Consider the following 22378-nt stretch of genomic DNA (forward strand, 5'->3'; position numbering starts at 1 on the left):
GGGCAGAGTCAAGAAAGGGTGGAAAGACAGGCCAACCCACTCTCCCAAGGGTATCTTCTTCAGGACAGTGATTTACTCTAATTCAGTGATCAGGAAAGGACGGGATTGTGTAGAGCAACCTCCCTACTTGAAAACATGAATTCCTACCTAGATGTGGAGTCTGAGTAAAATATCAGCATCAAAAAGAATTCTGGTTGGCTGGGCAAGGTGTCTCATGCTTGTAGTCCCAGCACTTTGGGAAGCCTAGGCAGGCTGATCCCTTGAGCTCAGGAGTTTGAGACCATTCTGGGCAAAATGGCAAAACCCTGTCTCTGTGGTGGAGCACCTTTGGTCCCAGCTACACCAGAGGCTAACATGGGAGAATCACTTGAGCCCAGGTGTTTGAGGCTGCAGTGAGCCATGATCATGCTACTGCACTCCAGCCTGGGTACAGAGCAAGACCTTATCTTAAAACAAACAAAAACCTGTGATTTTTTTTCCTCTGTGTATTGCAAGGATGAGAACAAAGAGTTCCAACTAAGATGGAAATGGTGCAGATGCGAAAGGTTTTAGTGGGAAAAATCTGGTGTTCTGTCAGGGACCACTGGCCTTGCTTGAAAGAAATTTCATCCAGGGTGTCTAGTTTCCTGTATGGGTCTCAGGCCTGCTGTTGGTGGTCCCAGGGGCTGAGTGCTTAGTCCCTTCTCAGCTTGGGTGCCTCCCCTTTTGCCTTCTCCCAGCAACCTGGTCCACTGCCATGGTTCCTGTGGCCATCTCTCCAGAGCCATGCTGTCATCTTGAAAAGGGGCATCTCTAGATCAGTTTTTTTTCATTAAATTGGAATATGAATATATTTATTAGGATGCTCACAAAATAAATGACACATTAATTAGCAATCTCCTCATGTGATAAAGAATACATATGACCTGCATTGTAGCAGGAAACAGGGGTAAGGACTATCAGAGCTGGGACTAAGTGTCCACTGAAGAAATCTTGATTCACCAGAGAGAAGTTGTTTCCTTGGATTGCATAATCTCTGCTCTAGCTACCAGCCAGGTCTCCACAACCTTCCCAGAATCCTTCATTCCAGCACCAGTTCATGTTCTTTGTCCTGGCCACTCCTGGATCTTTCAAGTGCTGAGTCCACTTTCCCATGTCTCATTCACCCACCTCTGAAATCTTGCAGCACATCTCTTTGGTATGCTGCTGCCTGGCCGCCACTGGGGGCACAATGGTCAGGTGGAGGAAGAACATACATACTGAAAGCAAACAGCAGGGCTACATTAGTAAATGACACTTGGACATAAACCAAAGAGCCTCACAGAATACATGCTTCCTCCCCAAATGATACATAATCCCCTAGAAGCAAAGGAAACCCCTCTATCATTTCAACATGTATGAATGATTCTCTATGCCAGGCACAGGGGATATATAGTGGGTGGTGTTTACTTGCATTGTACCATGCACACAGTAGAAAGTTAGTGACTGGAAGCTAGAACCAGGTCTGTATCCCCGCTCCCATCAAGTTCTCCTGGCCCTTCCTGCCTTTGTTGGTGCCACCACTCAACTTCCTCTGCTCTGAACATTTGTTCATTTTTCAATAGAGAGGATAAGAGGATGAAGGATGGCAGAGAGAGGGTGGGCAGGGAGAAGGGGGAAAACAACCCCGTAAAACAGAACAAAAACTATACAAAGCCCCAGAAACCAGATTTAGTACTATAATATTTTATAACAATAGAAAGTAGCTGAGAATAACCTCAGGGGGAGGAGTCAGCAGAGATTGTGCAGCAGAGGCCACAGGTTTAGACGCCGCAGGTTTAGACTAGGAGCTTTTCAATGGACTGCTGAATGGACTGGATCAGCTGTGAGCCTTCTTTGATGGTGTCGGAACAGGTGATGACAGGACTGGAGACCCCACAGGCCCACCCCAGGGCCTGCCTGGAGTGCACAAACATTCCAGGCAGGCCCAGCACATTCTTGTCTTCACACTGCAGTGGGAGATACAGAATGCTCTCTAGCAGCGTGGTATCTGCAGCCACTACAATGAACTCACAGATGCCTCTGTTGAGGGTTTTGATGGCCCCACTGGCTCCTGTCTGAAGCTGGTTGTGGTTCCAGTGGCTCCGCACTTCTCAGGGAGCACAGCAGACTTTAGAATCTCTAGATCACTTTTGACTTGTGCATCTGGCAGTCTTCGTGAGCATTGCAGGCAGGTTCACCTTTTGGAGAAACCTTTGGAAGGCAAGAGGAATGAAAAATACTTGCTGGTGTTTCCCTGGTGGTCTAGTGGCTAGGATTCGGCCCTTTCACCTCCATGACCCAGTTTCGATTCCCTGTCAGGGAATATATGTTTTGTAAGGTCTCCAAAAGCAGGCGATCTTAGCCCTTGTTACTGGAACTTGCGATGTGCCCCAAGGCCCAGTTGCACGAGAGTTTCTGTAGTCTTGGGTGCCACAAAACTCTGGTGAAGAAGGGGAGTTAATGGTGACCCTCTGCCTGTTTCTCATGCTTCTGACCAAAAACCTTGTTACCTACTCTTTTCTCCCTTGGGCACCCTAGCACTGCTGGTTCTTTTCATATCTCCATTTCTCATACAGCAGTACTGACTTCAGAGGTCGACTAAGCAGCTTGCTCAAGGTTATACAGCCATGTATTGATCCACACCTGGGTGGGGCTCCTGCCCTATTTGCTGGGTTGCCATTACTGACAGAATGAGTTCTGTGTCTGGTTATGGCTGCTTGCTGCTTTCAGAGTAACTCTCCCACAGATAACGGCTATAAACTAGAAAAATTTATTTCATATATATATGTATATAAAAATATAATTTGAAGGTTCTGGAAGACTGAACAAAAAGCAGGCAGACATGTGGAAGAATGGCATGTAGTGAGTTTCCCATTTTGCAAACTTTCAGCAGAGGGCTGTTAACTGAAAAACATACAATTTGTGAGGTTACAGAGGAGAATTTATTTCTTCTAAAGGGTTACAGCATGTAAGGTGGTCATCCTGACAGGCTGGGAAACGCAGGAAGCCCAGAAGCAGGCATTTTGAGGGAGGGAGGGGCAAGATAGGAATTTAAGTTGAATGGGTTGGCCTAAAATACATATTCAACAAGTTATAGGAGGATTCACGAATATTTCTGAAGGGGTCCTGATGCATGCTTATTGAACAAACATTCACGTAATATACAACCTTGTTCACCTTGTTATGGATACTTAGCATTTAAGTGCATTACAATTAGGCCCTATACACAAAGGTCTTTTCAGGACACAAAGGCACTCAAATGCACAGATACTGTAAAACTGACAGAACCAGTCCATGGTCGCTGGTCTTCTCATCAGAAGAAAGTTATTGAAATCAGTCTCTTGTCAGTCAAGGCTGTAGTTATGGCTTGTGGAACAGCGGGGTTCAGTATCTGGTGAGGGGTGAGCAGCAAGTGCTTCAGCACTCCCTATTCTCAAGGCCAGTGCTTGTTTAGTTGCTAGAAAAAAAACCTTGTGGCAGTTAGAACATAGTTTATTCTTTGCATGTATGGGGTGTGTGAGTTAATCCTTGCCTGGCATAGTCCTAAGTCCTATTATAATTTGGTGTCTTATTGCCATAAAGAGTCTGTTCCGCCAGTCTTATGATCTCTGTGATAACATTAATGTTGGTCAGTTTTGTCTAAATTGCAAAAGGGTGGGAATATAATGAGGCTTGTCTGGCCTTCTGTTTCTTCTTGGCCTGGGACTCAGTTTATAAGGTTTGCCTAGGGTCCTGTTGGCCAACGGGTGGTCCATTTAGTCAGTTGGGGGACTTAGGATTTTATTTTTAGTTTATAGAACAAACTTTGCTCCCCCTTACTTGGATTAGCTAAATTACAATACAAAACCAAACTGTCTTCCTAGATTAAAGGAACAGAGGACAAAGTTTTAGACAACCACAGGAGTTGGAACATCAAGGGGTTAGGTGGAATCTCAGAAAAGAAACAGCACAGTAGGGTGACTACAGCTACCAGCAGTATATTGTACATTTCAAAGGAGCTAAGAAGAAAGAATTTGAAATGTTCCCAACACAAAGAAATGATAAAATGTTTGAGAAGATGGATATCCTAAACATCCTGATTTGATCATTACACATTGCAGGCATGTATCAAAATATCATATGTACTCCTATAAACACGAATAATTATTTTGTATCAATTAGAATATACAACTTAATAATAATAGTAAGCAAAGAGGGCAGGAGAGAACTTTTGGAGGTGGTAAATAGTTGTTGTTTTTTTTTGAAATGGAGTCTCCCTTTGCTGCCCAGGTTGGAGTGCAGTGGTGTGATCTCAGCTCACTGCAACCTCTATCTCCCAGGTTCAAGTGATTCTCATGTCTCAGCCTCCCGAGTAGTTGAAATTACAGGTGTGCACCAGTATGCTGACCAATTTTTGTATTTTTGGTAGAGACGGCATTTCACCATGTTGGGCAGGCTTGTATCAAACTCCTGACCTCAAGTGATCCACCAGCCTGGGCCTCCCAAACTGCTGGGATTTTAGGTGTGAGCCCCTGTGCCCAGCTGAATAGTTGTATTGTATACATTGTGGTGATGATTTTTTTTTTTTTGAGATGGAGTCTCGCTCTGTTGCCCAGGCTGGAGTGCAGGGGCATGATCCCTGCTCACTGCAAGCTCTGCCTCCCGGGTTCATGCCATTCTCCTGCCTCAGCCTCCCGAGCAGCTGGGACTACAGGCGACCACCACCACGCCTGACTAATTTTTTTTTTGTATGTTTTTAGTAGAGGTGGGGTTTCACCGTGTTAGTCAGGATGGTCTCAATCTCTTGATCTCGTGATCCACCCACCTCGGCCTCCCAAAGTGCTGGGATTACAGGCGTGAACCACCATGCCCGACCTGTGGTGATGATTTAATGTGTCTATACTTATGTCCAAACTCAGCAAGTTGTGTTCATTACATATGTACAGCTTTTAGTACACCAAGCATACATCTATAAATTATTTTAAGAAAAAATAAAGAAAATAAGAAAATGTAGTTATAATTGTCCTGTGATGAATAGATGCCAAATAGAGACAAATACAAAATCTAAGAAAACACAGAATATTTGTTGATAAATAGATTTGTAAAAGAATATTCATGCACAGCAGCCTTCTTCATAATAGTCCAAACTAGAAATAACCAAATTGCCCATCAACTGTGGTGTATTCACATATTGGAATAACACTCACCAGTAACACCCAAATAAACCAGATACATATAAAAATATGGACACATTTCAAAGACATGAAAAAAACGCATAACACAAAAGTGAATTTATGTGAATTTCAAGAAGAGAGCAACATAATCTATGGTGATAAACATCAGAATAGTAATTAACTAGGGGAGAAGGGTGCGATTGCCTGGAAGGGGAAGGGGAGAAGGGTGGGATTGCCTGGAAAGGGATTCTATGGACCTTTTTAAATTTTTTTTTTAATTTGAAAAAAAAGTTTTTATAGAGATGGGGGTCTTGCCATGTTGCCCAGGCTGGTCTCAGATTGCTGGGCTCAGTCAGTCTTTCCACCTCAGCCTCCCAAGTGCTGGGATTACAAGCATGAGCTACCGTGCCTGGCCTCTACAGACATTTTTGGGAAGTTGGAAATTTTCTATAACTTGATCTGGGTGATGATTTCATTTGTCAATATTTAATAACCTGTCCTAGTTAATATATTTGAATTTTACACTGTGTGAATTACATTTCAATAGTCTGCTCTTTAGCATAAACATGGGGGGTGGGGGATGGAAGATGGAGACAAGCCAGTGTAGACCATGGCAAGGAGTTTGGATTTTATTTTAAACTCAGTAAAAGCTCATTTTCATTCCCCCCCACCCTCCACAAAATCCCTCCTAATATCTCAACCAAAAGAACAGCTATGACTACACAATTTCATTAGTGGAAACTACAGACAAGTCTCCTTGAGAAGAGGCATTTCACCTTGTGGGGTGGTTCAATGCATGCCCAGATGTGAGGCACCTCCGAAGTTCCCAATGACCTGGTGCAGGTGTGTTTTTGATGGCCCTGGCTGTATCACGCTGGCAAGTCAGTGGTAAGCCTTGTTCTCTAGTCACAAATAAGGGTTGCAGCCATTGTGAGAAGCAGTAAAAACCAGTTATGACCACACCGCTGCATTAGTGGAAGCTACCAACATGGTGGATTGAAAGGTGGCATTTTACCCTTTGTGATATTTTCTGCTCAATGGTGAGACATAGGGCATGTCCTGGGCCCTAGGTGTGTGCAGTGTGGGGTCTCCTTTTTGCCTGACTGCACTGCATTGCAGGAGTAAGTGGTAAACCCTGCTAAAGGACTCAGTCAGTGCACGGATTGAAAACAAACCAAAAGACAGCTCAGTTTCTATCCAAAAAGATGCCACACACTACCATTTTGGATTGGAATCGAGGTTCTGCATTCACAACACAAAGTGCCAATCATTATACCACCATGGCACACCATGAACTTGCTGGCAGATGCTGAGTTTTCTTTAATGCTTTCAATGTAAAAATATTCACAATATTTTGTTCTTGCATCACTTGCTTTCTGACAGCTTGAGTGATAAGAAGCACAAATTCCTACATTCTGCTCTTTCCAAAAATGTTTAGTTTGACCAGAATGCAGGATAATGAACAAGATAACTAGCCTATCCACTTCAAAAACTTAGCAACAAGAACAAAGTAATGGAGGGACAATTCTAGGTAAGTAAAGTGCAATTGAGGAACTTTACTTGGAGCCTGGGGAAGCAACATCTGTACCACAAGTCACTTCTCTCTCACTCTTTTAAAGAAATGTTATACATACACATACATATATATATAACATGTGTATATAATATATATAATACACACATACACACACACACACACACACACACACACAGTTTAATTAAGCAAAGAAGAATTCCTGAATCAGAAAACTCCAGAATCAGAATAGTTTCATAGAGGCTCCAGTGCTACCATGTGGTAGAAGAAGATTTATGGATGGAAAAGGGAAAGTGACTTACAGAAAACAGAAGTGAGGTACAAAAATAATCGGATTGGCTACAGCTCTGAGTTTGTCTTATTTGAACCCAGTTTGAACAGTTGGCCACCTTTGATTGGCTAAAACTCAGTCATTGGCTCAAGAGTAGGTTACAGGTTGTTTACACATCCAGTTAGGTTACAGTTCACTACATATGGAGAAACCTTTAATATATGGATAGAGGCAGCTTCCAGCTAACGATATGTATATATCTTTAAGATATTGTTGCATATAAATATCATTAAATTAAGACATTTATGCATATGTAATGTGCATGTGTGTTATATATATACATACATACACACATGCACACATTATATATGCATAAACATCTATATACATGCACATATATGTGTATAGATGTGACATTTTCTAAACAATTAGAAAATTTTTATCTGGACTATATATTAGATAATATGATTGAATAAATGTTAATATCCTTAGGTTTGATAATTGAATTGTATTATAATTATATAGGATAACGTCCTTAATCTCATGAAATACATGCTGAACTATTTAGGGATGAAGTGAAGTTTTTTTTTTTGGTCTGCATTTACTATGAAATATGAATGTGTGTGTAGGTGTGTGTAGACAGAGAAAAAGGATACAGGAATGTTAATTGTTGAACTTCGGGGAACGGTGTAGAGCTGTTCTTTTTTTTTCAACTTTTCTGTAGGTTTGAAATCTTTCAAAGTAAATGACTGTGGAGGAAAATGTAAAACATGGGAGACTGTGAAGAGCTGGCTGAGTTCTAGGCTAAAATTTGGCTCTCTCTGGGTCTCAGCCTTGCAGGAGGGGGTGACGGATCTCAGTACCTCTCACTGCTAGAAGAAAGTGTAGGTTACCAGTCTAGTGTACAAACCTATCTAAAGGATCTCCTCTTGTTACCCAGGATATGGGTGAAGTGTCTTAGTACTTCTTGCATGAATCAGCCTTCTAGCCTGGAAGTCTGGTAGGTAAGTTTGAGGCTAATTTGTATGTTTCAAAGCTTCTGAAGAAGATGTCCCATTTTACGTTGGATTGCAAAAGACAAGTCAATGTATATGAAGAATTTATTTTCAGAAAAAGAAATCCAAAGGAGAGTAAGTTATTTGAAACCTAAGAGTCCCATTGGGGTATATTGTTTCTACTTGTTGGTCCTTCAGAAATCTCAAGGGTGGGAATTTGGCCTATACAGGAAGATTTTTCCAGACCGTGAGTAAACAGCAAACTTTCAAGATCATTCTTTGGCAGAGATTCTACTGAGGTAGGAAAGTGGCAGGACTTATTTTGCGGTTGTGGCCTGGTTGATCAGAGCGGGATCTGGTCCAAACAGGGTGCAGTAAAGAAGCTGACCAAAACCAGCAGATGGAGACAAAAGCTACCTCTAGTTGCCCTCACTGCTCATTAGCATAAAGACACTCCTACCAGTGCCATGACAGTTTATAAATGCCATGTCAACATGCCATAACAATGGCCAGGAAGTTACCTTATATGGTTCTGGAAACTCCTCATCCCTTTTCCAGAAAGTTATGAATAACCCACCTCCTAACTAGCATCTAATTAAAAGTGGGTATAAATACAGCTAGTTAGCAACCCACACACTGCCCATGGGTTAGCCCTTCTTCACCAGAAGGAGTACCAGTTTAACAAAAGTTGCTTTCTTTCACTGCTGAGTTGCCCTTGAATTCTTACCTGGGCAAAGCCAAGAACTCTCCTGGGCTAAGCCCCAATTTTGGGGTTGTCCTTCCTTGCATCATCTGGTGACCACAAAGACAAGACCAGATGGGACGGGACATGACATGACACAGGACAGGACAGGACAGAGTCAAGAACTGTTTAAGGCAGGACACTTGGTTGTGAAAAGTACCTTACTGTGTTGACCCCGAGATGCCAAAGTCACATTGTTCAGTGGCCCCCAACTTGGCCTTTGGGGTTCACCATTGCCTCCCCTGCAGTTTCAGCATTCAGTGTGGGGACCCTCACTGGCTGATACTTGCGTATTCTGGGTTTTTGGCATTTTGTTGTGGTGAGAGTTCCACTGTCACTGTTGGCCTCTCCCTGGATGCTCTGTGGTTTGCAGCATTGACATTCCCTATAGGATTGTGGATTAGAGCCCCTCCCCTGGAGGAGTGTGGATGTCATCTTCTCTGCCCTTAAATTAAAAGATTACAATTTTCCATAACAGCCAGTTGTGGGCCCCCTCCTATGTGACCTTGCTCAAGCCCATATTGAACTCTTGGTCACAGGGACCAGGGGTTCCTGGACCCCTGACCCAAGTGACAACTACCCCTAGTGGCAGGCAAGCAGTAGCCACCCAAACATTTTGCCCAAATATTTTTCTTCAGTCTCTGTGGCTGTTGGATAGATTTTCTGGCACCTCAGCAAACAACATTGTTCATGCCTTCCCTTCTGCCCTTCCATGATCACCTTGTTTCTTTTAAACCCTCTTTGCCCAAACTAAAATGCTTTCTTCACTCTCTGTGGAATTCAGACCCATCATTTTACTTCACATTCATATTTCATAATCTACTTTCATAACACTTTGCTAACTGTACTTACATCTTCTCTGCAGGAGGTGAGAATTTGAAAGGGAAAGTAACTGAGCTTTTGCGAGACTTAGAAAAACTTCTGGGTGTAGTAGAGATCCTTGTTAGACGTGGGGACAACAGCGAGCATCCCAAAGGACTCCCCACTAGGGTGTCTTTAAGGCAATTGGAGCAAATTCAAATGAGATGGCTCAAAGAAAAAGAAACAATTTTCTTGGGAGAACAAGAAATTTGGCCTGAAACTGGTTCTTTACATTATCATACTATTTTACAATTGGACTTATTCAGTAAAAAGGAAGGAAAGTGAGGAGAAATTCCTTACGTACAGGCTTCTATGGCCCCCTACCAGGATTCTGACTTAAGAGTCAACTGCAGGATGTGTCTAGCTCATGTTACTTCCAGGCACCAAGAAACTGCGTGGGATATCCTTAATGTTCTCTTCCTAGTGGAACCCCCTGGAAGGCCCATGCCCTCCCCAGGGTCTTCTCAGTTGCCCAGTTCTGCGAGGGGTCCTGCCAGTTCTCCAGTGCGGGATTCCACCTCAATGTCATCAGGAAATCCTCCCTTTTATTTAGCTAGCTCCAGCCTATATCCCCCACTGCCCAAGGAAGTAAGCCCAACCAGAACCACCAGGAGTGGAGCTCTCTATCAGCCCCTGAAATTGAATCTGTGTCCATTGCGGGAGTTAGCTAGCAGAGATAGGGGAACAATCAGAGTATATGTGCCATTTCCTATGTCCAAATTGGCTTTGTTCAAGGAGAAATGTGGCTGGTTTTTGAAGGATCTAAGGAAGTTTATAGAGGATTTTGTTAGGTTAATTGTGTCCTTTGATTTAACTTGGCACAACTTGCAAATATTATTGTCCACTTGCTGTACTATAGAGGAGAAGTGAGGGATTCTGGGTACTGGCCTGTGAATATGCAGATAGGGTAGCTGCTCATATCCAAAGCCATGCCATTTATGTAGGGGGAGATGCAGTTCTACATAGAGACCCTCAGTGGTCTGAAGAACTTGAACATAGAAATCACATGCTAACTTGTTTAATAGAAAGTATGAAAAGGTGTGTGATTAAGCCAGTTAATTATGACAAGGATAGAGAAGTAACTCAGTGGAAGGATGAAAATCCCATTCTGTTTTAGGGCTGCTTGGTTGAGGCGCTCAGGAAATATGCTAATGTAGACCCAGACACCCCGGAAGGGTGGGCTCTTCTGGGCATGCATTTTATTACTCAATCTACCCTTGACATTAGGAGGAAGTTACAAAAGGCAGGAATGGGACCCCAAACTCCATGAGCCAACTCTTAAACATGGCCTTTGGAGTTTACAACAATAAGGACAGGGCAGAGGAAGAGGAGAAAACCAAATGAAATAGCCAAAAAGTGCAATTGTTTGCAGCTGCTTTCAGCCTCCTACTGCTTTTGAGCTGTCCATCCTGAGAAAGTGTTGCAAGAGTGGCTTTGGGATGCCCAGACAAAAGCCAGCTCATCATCCCCTAGGCTGGAATCAGTGTGCCTTCTGTAAGCAAGAGGGCCGCTGGAGGAAAGACTGCCTCAGTCTCCAAAGGGAGCCTGAGCTTCCCGGACCCCTAATGGCTAAGAGAACAGAGGACTGACAGGGCCCAAGATTCCCTACAGCTTCCACCAGACACCTTGCCATCTCTACAGAAGAGCCTCAGGTAATTCTTGACATGGCAGGTAAAAATATTGAGTTATTGGATATGCGAGCCGCCTTCTCAGTTCTGATCTAGTCCTTGGGGCTGCTGTCTTCCCACTCCTGTACTGTAATAAGGATTGATGACCAGCTAAAAGCTAGGAGATTCACCCATTCCTTTAGTTGCACTGTGGGGAACCATATGTTTTTCCACAGATTTTTGCTTAGTCTTGAGTGCCTTATTCCTTTACTGGGAAGAGACTTACTTTCCCAATAACAGGCTGCAGTTCAATTTGGAGCACCTCAAGAGAAGGCCACAGGCTGGGAAGAGACACCTCTCCTAGCTCTAAGTTCATGTCTTAACACAGATAAAGAAAAGACGTTCCTTCCACCACATATTACTTCTCAACTAGACCCGTCTGCTTGTGACATGGAAGTTCCTGGAAGAACTGTGAACGTTCTCCCAGTCCAGGTTATTTTGAAACCCAATGTTAATTATCTATGGGAAAAACAATATCCTTTTAGGTGTGGTGGCTCATGCCTGTAATCTCAGCACATTTGGAGGCCAAGGCGGGCATATCACTTGAAGCTAGGAATTTGAGACCAGCCTGGCCAACAAGGCAAAACCCCGTCTCTACTAAAAACACAAAAATTAGCTAGGTATGGTGGCACACATCTGTAATCCCAACTACTCAGAAGGCTGTGGCGGGAGAATTGCTTGAACCCGGAAGGCAGAGGTTGCAGTGAGCCTTGCGCCACTGCACTCCAGCCTGGATAACAGAGCAAGACTCTGCCTCAAAAAAAAAAAAAATCCAGTATCCTTTTAGACCTTTGGCTCCGAGGGGCATCTCCATCCCCTGATAATGAAGTATGGATTATTACAATCCTATCAGTCCCAATGTAACACCCCCATTTTTCCTGTTAATAAGCCAAATGGGGAATATAAATTTGTTCAGGATCTTAGGGCAGTTAATGAGGCATTAGTTCCAGTCACCCAAGAGTTCCTAATCTTTATACAATAATAACTCAAGTCCCTGAAGATGCTCATTGGTTTATAGTATTCAATTTAAAAGATGTTTTCTTTTACATACCTTTACACCTAGATACCCAATACATTTTTGCATTTGAATGGACTAATCCAGACACTCATGCTGCATCTTAGCTTACCTGGACTGTCCTGTCCCCAAGGTTTTAGGACAGTCCCCGTCTCTTTGGCAAAGCATTGCAAAAGAGGTAAAGAAACTACAGTTAATTAATGGATCCCTCTTACCATATGTGTATCACCTATTAATTTCCAGCCCTACTAGGGGAAGACTCTGAGAAACATACAATTCAAGTCCTTAATTTTGAAACAAAACAAGGGTATCAGGTATCCCCCCAAAGGCCCAAATTTCTGCCCAAAGGGTCACATATTTGGGACACATGCTCACTCCTGGGACCAGGATCTTGAACCAGGGATGAAAAGAGACCATCCTAGCACTCCAGGTCCCTCAAATTAAGAAGCCTTTTTGAGAATAGCTGGATTCTGCTGGGTTTGGATTCCCAGGTTTGGGCTCATAGCAAAACCACTCTATGAACCTCCAAAAGGGATTGGTCACAAGCCTTTGAATTGGAATGGAACCTGTCAAAAGGCATTCTTAGCCTTAAAAGAAAAGCCAGGGACAGCCCCTGCTTCAAGACTCTCGAACTTAGAAAAACCTTTCACCCTCTATGTGGATGAATAACAAGGGACAGCTTTGGATGTTCTAACTTGAAGGCTCAGGAATTACCTTGGACCAGTGGCTTATTTCTCTAAACAGCTAGACCAGGTGGCAGCCAGGTGACCAGGACGCTTGAGATCTGTGGCTACCATCACTCTATTGGTAGAAGAAGGCAGTAAGTTTACCTTGGGACAACAAGTAGATGCCATACCACCCCCGCCCCCCGCCACCCCATGAAGTATAGTACAGAGGTTCCTAGAGGCAAAAGCACACCAATGGCTAACAAGGGGCCAGTTACTTAAATATCAGGCTCTTCTGCTTGACACCCTAGATGTTACCCTTAAAGTATGCTGATTTTTAAGCCCTGCTACTCTGTTGCTGGACCTCACGTCCCAAGAAACAGATCCCCAACTCATTGACTCCTGGGTGGAAACCATGGAAGAGATCTACTCTAGAAGGCCCAAACTTGAAGACAAGCTCTTGTCTAACCTGAGTGTTGAGTGGTTTAGGATGGAAATAGCTTTATTCATGAAGGAGTAAGAAAGGAAGGTTAGCTAACAAGAAGTCACTGAGGCCAAGGGTTTACCTTCTCAGACTCTGCTCAAAAAGCAGAATTAGCTGCTTTAATCAGGACCTTCCAACTGTGAAAAGACTTAAGGCTGGGTGTGGTGGCTCACGCCTGTAATCCCAGCACTTTGGCAGGCTGAGGTGGGTGGATCACCTGAGGTTGGGAGTTTGAGACCAGCCTGGCCAACATGGTGAAATCCCGTCTCTACTAAAAATACAAAAATTATCCGGGTATGGTGATGGGTGCCTGTAATCACAGCTACATGGGAGGCTGGGGCATGATAATCACTTGAACCTGAGAGGCAGAGTTTGCAGTGAGCTGAGATCATGCCACTGCACTCCAGCCTGGGAGACAGAGCAAGACTCCATTTCAAAAAGAGAGAAAAAAAAAAAAAACCCTCAAGAGTCAATGTGTTTACTGACTCTAAATATGGGCTCCTGTTGCTTCATGCTCATGCAGCCATAGGGAAGGAAAGGGGAATATCATGAGCCAAGGGATCCCCCATACAACTTTACTTGGATCTTGGAACTTTTAGATGCTGTCCAACTCCCAAAGAAATAACAAGTATTCACTGCAGGGGACACCAGAGGGAGATACTGATCTTATTAGAGGAAATTCCCTGGTGGAAAGAGCAGCTAAGGCCACGGCTAAGGAAACCCTGGTATTTCATGCTGCTGCGCTACTACCAGGTATTCCATCAATGTCAGTGGAACCATACTATACCCCTAAGGAAATTAAAGGGACTGAGTAAAAGGCTTCCAGTGAGACCCCTCTGGATGGTTGCTAGAAAAGAACAAACTCTATTCCCGAGGCTGACAAATGGGAAATAATTAAATTTTTCATGATTCCTCACATTTGGGACAGGATTTTCCATTCAAATTAGTTTCCTAAATATTCTTGGGGAAGGGACTGTTCCAAACTATGAAAAGATATACCAATCAGGAAGCCACCCCATACCCCACTCCCTGCTTAAACCTGTACAACACCAAGGAACACACCATGGCAAAGACTGGCAGACAGATTTAACCCAGATGCCACCTTACAGGGGACTACAATATTTGCTAGTATTTATAGACACTTTCACCAGGTGGATAGAAGCTTTCCCCACAAGGACAGGAAAAGTATTGGAAGTGTCTAAATTCTTATTAAACAACTCATCCCAAGATTTGGATTACCAAAAGGTTTGCAAGGGGATAACTGACCTCCCTTTCCAGCCAAGGTGACCCAGTGAGGTAATGCCTCAGCCTTAAGCGTTACCTATCTTCACTCCTCATGGAGATCTCAATCTTCAGATAACACAGAAAGCCAGTCATGACATTAGCAAAACTCTTTCAGGGGACCTCAAAGGCCTGAGTTTTTCTCCTACTCATAGCCCTTTTGCATGTAAGGATGGCTGCAAAGGGAACTTTAAAGCTTAGTCCATTTGAAATGACTTATGGAAGGCCCCCGATTTTTTTTTAACTTGATCAATACCACAGTATATTTGTAAGCATGTTATATGTGTCAATAATGAAATTGACAACACTTTATAGATTTCATTGTATAATATTAACATCCTAACAGAAAGTGATCCACTGTACTCATTTACAGTTTGGTATTTTAAAATCCTTTAAGTACAATTTGTATTTGAAACACCGAACACAAAAAAGAAACATGAATGACAGAGAAAACTGAAAACATCAAGTAAAAGAAACCAGTATTCTGCCTCCCCAAAAATATAAAATCATCTGATTACATAATTTAAAAAAGAAATAAAGGAAATCAGATGATAATATTTTTTAATGATATAAAGTTGCATTTCTTCAAACCCATTTCAGATGTGAAATTGTACAATATTAAATTCTGTGTCTTTTTTGTTATTTGTTCTTTTTTTCCTCTTGGTTTCTAAAGAATGTTTAAATTACATTAAGGAAGTGGGGAAAGAAAGGAAGGAACATGGCAAAAAGCCAAATGAAATTAACTATTTGGAAAATAATTGGATATAAATTTTTCATGAGTCTTTTTTTGGCAAATAACAAAGTCTGCATTTTAAATTTACCTTTTTGTTGAAATGGATGAATACTTGTAAGATTTAAGAGATTACATGAGTTAATGTGTAAGCAAAACGAAGCCAAATTCACAAAGCAAAGGGCAAACATCAGCTTTTCACATTTTGGTAAAAGCTCTAAAAATGCACTCTCCCTCCTTGAGAGTACGAGAGGTCTTCAGCTCAGAATCAGATGATTACTCTTGCCTCATTCAACACAAGAAACCTGAGGGAACCCCTTGGTTTTTCAGTACTTTCCCTAAAATTCATGATCACTATTAGGTTCCATTTCTTCTTCCTTTATCTCTCAAAAGAAATATAGCAGCAAATCACTCCCATATTTTAAGCTTTAAATTCACCAACAACTGGGCTCACTGCCAACAACTACAAATGTTCAATTCTTTATTAGTGTACATGTCATTACTGTTGGTTTAGATGGTTAATATAGGAATAAAGAAAATAACTACAGTTCATTCAAACAAAGGAAATTAAAATGAGATTAAAGAGCCCTGATTTAAAAAAATACAACTTTCATCTGAAAAACTGTAAAAGTTGCATACATACATACCTAATGGCACTAGGAATGTACATCAATTATTGGAAAAATAAGTGAGTGACTCACAGTCATAAGAAATTTTTTAATATTAGTATTTTTTCTTTTATAGACAAACATAACATACACATGGTTTCTACCTTCTATAAGACAAGGTAGAAAACTAACCATTACTGCATTTACCTCAAACACAGCACTGACTGTGCCACAGATAACATGGTCCAAAATATTCAATTCTATACATAGGCCATGGTAGTGGATGTGTGGTTAAGTTTTAGGAAAGGCATATATTTCCAGAAGTAAGTATGTTGAATACACAAATGTCTATAAATAACAAAAATTTATCAGCAAAAACGCTTAGGTTATAACATTCCCAAACGTTCTAACATTTTAAGTGTTTTAGATATGACTTGTCTGACCAGTTTGTTTGGTTACAGTTTTAAACGAGCAAACCATTACCCTATAAGAGGAGCTAAACTGAACTGTAATACTACACAAACTTCCCAAGGAAGGTAACTTGAAAGGTCTAAAAAGTGATTCCAATTATTCTAATTAACATTTGAGATGCTAAAAGAATCAATGACTCAAGAAATACTTTGAAGTAATTCCATTTTTCTTTATCATTTTCTAAAAAAGTATTCACATAAATTTAAGATCCAGATTGCTTAAGAGTATGTCTTCAAAGTAGGTTAATCACTAAAGCATTCTGATCCAAAGACATAGTCTTAATGCTTCTAATATGTAATTCTAACCTAAAATCACAATCCTTGGTTTGAAAACATCAAAGGTAAGAAACAAAAAAATAAATCAGGGTGAAAATGTGCAGCAGCTATAGCTACAAGAGTGGAAAATAAATTCTACTTTTTTCATAAAGACTCTATGAAAATATAAAGCCCAAAGTCAGTGACAACAGAAGTCCACATATAAATGGTGTTTAACAATAGAAAGTTTTCTAAAGCTTCTCATGAGATGTCAATGAATAGTCATAATCTGAGTTAAGACCTTATAAATCAAGGTTAAGTTATACATAACTATGCTGATTTACATACCTTCTACAATGTCCAACTGACATACATAATTTAGACACCCTTAGGAATTCATAATGCCCTATCATATCATCTCTCAATACTGGATGTTTACTGTTTTATAGTTTTACTACTTTAAGTACCAAGAAGCCTTTTTAGAGGAAGAGTTCCATCTCTTCCCTTGATCCCCCAAAGTATACGTAACAAAATAAAAAATTAAACAAGATTTATGTCTGATAAACTAACATATAAAATTACCATTGCAATTTTCATAGTGATTGCTTATAAACGTAATAATCATCATAAAACCTATAAAGCATATACTTAGTTTTATAAAAGAAATGTAGATTGTCTCAAGGTAAAAAATACAGTGCTGGCTGCTAAAAAGCCCTTTGTTGCAATAAGATGTGCAATAATGAGCAAAACTTCAGAAAACATGAATATGTTCCCCAAACTTTTAATATTAGTTAAGCAAGAATTGCTCCACAGCAGCAGGATGCTTTTTAGTGGCTGACACTATAAAGCTAACGTTAAGAAAGAAAAAAGGCAGAAAGTGTGAGCAGCAAACAGTGTAACCACATTATTGCAAATGGAGATTAGCAATAAGAAGTGAGGAAGGTGACCGTCTACCCCCTTCTGATAAGACACCATCTTTAAATATTAAGTTTTTTTTTGCAGGAAGTGGAACACCCATGTCAGCATACGATGACTGTGAAAGCAAACTTGAAAAACTGGGCTCTGTGTGAATATCCAATGTTGAAGCACCTTCCTGGAATGAGTGAACAAAGTTAAGGACTTGCAGAGAGAGTTTTCTACTGGAATGTAAGAGGTTTTGAAGTCTCTCTTTTCTGCAAAGGCCATGTGTAGCAATTTTCCTATATACTTTCCGGTTTAATTTGGAACTGAACAGTGGAATTCCAAAGCACAGCTCGAGAGGAACCCAATCTGCTTCTGTTGTGGCACCAGAGGTTTGCTTTGTTGCTGAATCTATAGTTGCTTCTTCAATGACCATTTCAAATAACTCTGTACTCCCATTTACATCTGAGCCAGAAGCTAAATCAGGTTCTTCTCTCTCATCAGAAGCATCACTGAGTTTTCTATTTGCAAGTTGGCTGGAAGCATTCAACCTGGTGACATATCCGCAGAGATGTTGTAAGTCCACTCTCTTCCTTAGTATCTGCAATGCTTTATGAACACCCATATTGACACGAGTGAACTCTCCTTGTAGTTCTGTTTCATCAGATGGAAATGGGACATGGACAGTTTCTCCTATTCCATGCAGACCATGCCCCTGAATTAAAACTGCAGAATGTGTTAAAGCATCATTCAACATCGTGAGCACATTTGAGGTAGGAACTACTCCAGGATCATGACCCCAAGATGTTATTAGCAATCGATCATAACTCTGAAATATATCTGGCAGTTTTTGAGGTCTTGTACCTTTGGACAATAAAAGGGATGGTGGTCCTTGTCCAGTGATATGATAAATGTACAGTTTAAACCAACAGAGCTGACTTCTGGGATAGCTGGTCCACTATGCTGAGGGGTGCAGCTGCTGACAGGCCAGATTTCATTGGTGAGGAGAGCCATGGAAACAAGCAGCATGTAATTTTTGCTTAGAACTCTGCTGCAAGTTGCAGGGTCCAGACCAAGAAGGCTTTCATAGTATAAGAGATCCAGAGGAAAACCATAATTAGGTTGGTCTGGCTGTGCAGTTTGCACAACTAGATCTTTGTTATGATGCAGAAACAGTATTGTTTCTCAGAGTAAGTGCATGATCAAAATATCTCTGTGCTTCTCCTTCACCAGCGCTCTGAACTGGTGAAAGATATCCCATCATTAAGAAGGCAGTAAGAGTGGAGTCAAACAGGAATGCGATGCACTTTGTGTGTCCTGTAGACAGACTCAGGCTGCTTACACTGCCTGTGTCAGCTGGATCTTCTTGACTATTTGTATCAGTATCAGTTGCCGATGAAGCTTCTTGTATAGGACTCCTACATTCCCCTCCATCCCATGACAAGAGCATCTTCTGTGGAACTAAGGTATTCTTTAATCTGTTTACGGGTGAACTTCATTCATCTTCTATGATGAATGAAGTTGATCCAGATTTATTACTTGTCCCTTCTTATGGGCAAATCCCAATCAGCAATACATTGAAACAGCATTCTTAACCAGGGATAAGTCAATCTCGAGGACATTTGCAAGCTCTGCCACATTTGTGTGCTCATCTATTGAAACAAGTATCTTATAGAGCAGAGTTTCAAAATAATCAAAATAAGCACTCAATTCATTACAAAACCTCCAAGAGGTGCAACAGCTATACAACTGTCATCAGACATTGGTACATCCAGATAAACAAATCCTTTGTTACACAAACTATGTACTACATTGTAATCTAGTGATCCTGAGAATTGAGGGCCTGAATCGATGATCTTATCAATAGCACATTTCTCAGGCAAAGTGCATATCTTGATGTCATCTTCTGTGATACATCCAGCCTGCACCACCCACCACGCCTCTGTGGCAATTTCCACTGGCTTTATTGGTAGAAGATCACCGGCTGTTTTCCTTCTGAAGAATTTTTTTGATGATCTACACTGAATCATAAGATCAATATACTGGTTTCTTCCTATGCCAAGAAGCCTTAGACAGTCAGCAGCAGTAAAATTGGGCAATGAATCATAACTTTTCTCACTGTTCATAATATCCTCCGTAATCCCAGGGTAATATGAAAATGGTGATTTATCCTCAAGCCCTTCACCATAGTATCCGATAGATGGTAAGGGTACAGCATGAGATGATCTCGGCTGTAGTTTAGCAGTTCCTCATAGTATCTGCGTTCATCTTTCTTGACATGTTTAAGTTATTTCTGTATCGTAACTGATTGCAGATACTGTACAGACAACCTGATTTTCATATTCTCTCTGTGAATTTCCAAGACGGCTGGGATTTTCTTTCTCCTCTGCCACTCTGAACAGCAAGACCAATACTTCCTGTATTTCCTCCTCCTCAGCTTTGAAGACAAAGCTCCTCCTCTGAAGACCTCCATGATGAGCCATCTCCACTTAATGACTGCCTCACGTTGGCCGGCAACTTGTTCCAGGGATAGTTGTGCCGAATGTGGAACTCCACGTCTATGTTCATGATGCCGCCGCCAGGGCCGGCGGCGGGGGCCGCGACCACGACCCACGCTACGCCTCCCGCCTGCCCGCCCGCAGCCCATCAGCGGAGCGCCGCGGGAGGCCCGGAGCCTCACACGGAAGAAAGCCTGGGCTGCCCCATGGCCTGGGCTCCCGACAGTTAAGCGCGGCCCGGGCCAACGGAGCACTGGGTCGCCTGAGCAGCTCGGAAGGCCCTTTTTAACTTTAGACCTTCTGTTTGATGAAGAGACACATAGATTATCAACTTAGGCCAGGTTCAAAAGGCCCTTCAATCATATGGAAATGAAACGTAACCTCCCACAAGGAAAAGGATTAACTCCCCCATTCAACCAGGAGACTTAGTCTTACTAAAAACTTAGAAAGAAGGATCCCCCAAGAATCAATTATAACCAAAATGGAAAGGGTCCCTATCAGGCATTATTAAGCACTCCCACTGCTGTTAAACTCCAAAGTTAATTTTTTTTTTTTAAATGAAGTCTTGCTCTGTCGCCCAGGCTGAAGTACAATGGCTCGATCTTGGCTCACTGCAACCTCCACCTTCTGGGTTCAAGCAATCCTCCTGCCTCAGCCTCCTGAGTAGCTGGGATTACAGGCACGTGCCACCATACTTGGCTAATTTTTTTTTTTTTTTGTATTTTTAGTAGAAATGAGGTTTCACCATGTTGGCCAGGCTGCTCTCAAACTCCTGACCTTGTGAAATGCCTGCCTCAGCCTCCCAAAGTGCTGGGAATACAGGCATGAACCACCGTGCCCAGCCTCAAAGATTCTTATGAGTCCTCACAGATGTCAGAGAAAGATGCCATGACCTATACTTGCAAACTCCCAGAAGACTTAAAGCTATTGTTTTGCAAATGCACAGATAAATATTAATAACATGATGCTGTGGATGAGCATGAAAGTTTTTCTCTTACTCTTAATTATAATGTTTTCTCTCTTACCGCTTTGCCCTGCTGATGGAATTCAATAATGGAATCTCTACCAGCAGACACTTGGTTTTTACCCTTCCTAGGACCTTTAACAGATATCTTGTTATTATTAATCTTTGGTCCTTGCTTGTTTAACCTCCTTGTAAAGTTTGTGTCTTCTAGATTACAATAATTCTATGTAAAGATGATGCTGGCACAAGGCTTTCAACCCATCCCTTCTTCTGACCCAGAAAATAAAGACATCCTGGCTTTGAGCCTTTTACAACAGGTATCCAGAGACTTTACTTCTCCAGTGCTAGGCAGGATCTATGCCCGTAATATCAGCAGGAAGCAGTTACAGAAGATGAACCTCCACCCTTCTGCAAGCCCCTTAAGATTAAGGAGGAGTATATAATCTCAGATGGGGATAAGAGGTAGGAGACCAGAAGGACTTGTTTTGCAGTCACAATCCCATTGAATAGAGTAGCATCTGGTCAAAACAGGGTGCCATGAAGAAGCCTGCTGAAACCAGCAGATGATGATGAAAGTGACCTCTAGTTGCCCTCACTGCTTATGAGCATAAAGACACTACCACTGGGACCATGGCCAGTTTACAAATGTCATGGCAACACACCTTGGCAATGGCCTGGAAGTTACTTTATACGGTTCTGGAAACTCCCTGCCCCTTTTCCAGAAAGTTCTGAATAACCTACCTCTTAATTGGCATGTAATTAAAAGTGGGTCTAAATACAACTAGCTAGCAGCCCACAGGCACCAACTCTGGGCACACTGCCTATGGGTTAGCCCTGCTCTGCAAGTAGCAGCACCAGTTCAATAAAAGTTGCTTTCTCTCACCAGCGGCTTGCCCTTGAATTCTTTCCTTGGCAAAGCCAAGGAAACTACAGTCTGGGAGAAATTTCCCAGGCTACAAACCAGTTTTGGGGCTCGCCTGCCCTGCGTCACTATCATTGTTTCCTTGGGTTTCCCAGGAATGTACGTGTGTGAGACTGCTGCCCTGCTTATAGATCTGTTTCCCTGCAGGAAATAGGAGTATCTTGCCTGGGGCTTCCAGAGTTGGAGATACATGTAGTTTCACTACTGAGTGCTAATATTTAATTTTGAAATCAAGTGATGCAATCAGACTGGCTGCTATCATTCTGTGGTATACATGTAGTGAACACATGTGTGATTGAGTTTCGTGCTTTTAGCTGGAGCAAGAAAGTTTTATAATTGTGATTTGTACAAAAAAATCATAGG

At 41.9% G+C, this 22378-nt stretch overlaps 1 pseudogene; it reads right to left on the reverse strand.

Moving 5' to 3' along the window:
- Positions 1–16531: 16531 nt before the first annotated feature.
- Positions 16532–21461, reverse strand: LOC134730699 (protein FAM91A1-like; annotated as a pseudogene).
- Between the last annotated feature and the right edge of the window lie 917 nt (positions 21462–22378).

This window comes from Pan paniscus, chromosome 1, assembly GCF_029289425.2.
Source record: "Pan paniscus chromosome 1, NHGRI_mPanPan1-v2.0_pri, whole genome shotgun sequence".
Taxonomy (NCBI): domain Eukaryota; kingdom Metazoa; phylum Chordata; class Mammalia; order Primates; family Hominidae; genus Pan; species Pan paniscus.